Source organism: Trypanosoma theileri (genome assembly GCF_002087225.1).
Source record: "Trypanosoma theileri isolate Edinburgh chromosome Unknown TM35_Tth_52_V1, whole genome shotgun sequence".
NCBI lineage: Eukaryota > Euglenozoa > Kinetoplastea > Trypanosomatida > Trypanosomatidae > Trypanosoma > Trypanosoma theileri.
This window is the reverse complement of record NW_021639894.1, coordinates 83,683-85,292: the sequence shown is the minus strand read 5'-3', so window position 1 is coordinate 85,292 and position 1,610 is coordinate 83,683.

The following is a 1,610-nucleotide window of genomic DNA, read 5'->3' as shown; positions in this document are numbered from 1 at the left end:
AGATGTCGCCGCACAGAGCCAGACTGGAGTCAAACTCAACAGGGTCTTCTTTCCCCGCTTAGCCCTTCAAGTCCGTTCCCTTGACTGCCGTTTCGCTAGATAGTAACTCGGGACAGAGGGAATCTCATTAATCCATTCGTTTGTAAACCCCAATCGCACCACAGGGCATTGGACTGGCGTGAAGGAACCACACCGCCACCCCAGCCGCTCACACACATGTCGGTGGATAACGCCACGCTGCCACTCGATGCGCCCCACAGACGCCATGGCCCAGAGAGCCACACATTTGCACTCTCACATGCTCATATCAGATAGGCACTACAGCATCCACCAAAACATACACGGAGTTACACACCTACAGAGAGGAAAAGAAAAACACAAGAAAACAACAACAACAACAGGATACCAACAGCAGACAAAGCACTCACAATACAATAAACACAGGTGCCACTCTCATCAGAGAAAAACATTCACCCACACCGGCAGACTGCAAAATAAATAGAAAACAGACCCATTACGTGAAGCCGAGGCGGAACAGTCTCACTCCACCTCCCCGCAGGCTGCAGTCACTCAAGCAAGCCACAAAACACACACCACAAGGGCAGAAATATGTTCGTGGCAATGCCGTGAGTGACACCACCGAGAGAGAAGGTGAGAACAAAGAAATGTGTTTTCATTACGTGGGCGGTGTGGAGTGGCAACCTAAACACACAAAGGAACACACAACAGAGGGGCACACTCAAACACCTACAACCCACCAATCTTTATACGAAAATAAAAATGTAAAAAAAGAGTGACTGCGTGAGGCAGACACAATAATGGAGCAAAGATGTAAAAGGAAAAGAAATTCATTACCGACTGTGGCTGCGATGCCTGGACACAGTCCAATCCACTCCAAGGTCAACAGCGGGAGATCATTGTGTACTGAACGCGCCGTGCCCATATCTTTTTTCTTGATGTCCGTGCAGCAGTTTGTATATAATGAAAGAAAAAATCATTCCATAAAAATGAACACACAAGATACACAAGGTGTATAGGAAACGCAAAAGAGAAACACACAGCCGCACATAACGTGCAATGAAATTATAATGAAACACACACAAGGGAAAATCAATATAACAAAACCAAGCAAAGAGGAATTCGTGGTCACCATGTGAATATGTTCAGGGTGCAAGAAACACGATTCCCAACAGTAGGTGTGTGTGTGTCTTTCGTACAGGGCAACCGGCGGAAATGATGCACACATGATGACAGTCCACACACACACACACACAAAGAGAAGGAGGGTTGGTGGTGTGTGTGTTTGTGTGTCCTGAACCTCCTGCCATTCCTCACATTTCAGTCACGGCAATTAAAGCATTATTGGGATTGCATCTCATTCCCATGGGTGAAGGCAATAGTTAGTAATATCACGGAACACACACACACATGACCAGGCGGGCACAGTAAATGACGGCAAAGCAGAGCCCAGATAATAGTGCGAACAAAGAAAGAGGGCACTCCCCTCACAAAATAACGGTTTGTCGTCTGACAAGTGTCATAGGGTGCCCAATAGCTTCATTCAGCACAAAATGCAAACCAGAGATTTATCAGACTGAAAGAAAAGTAGA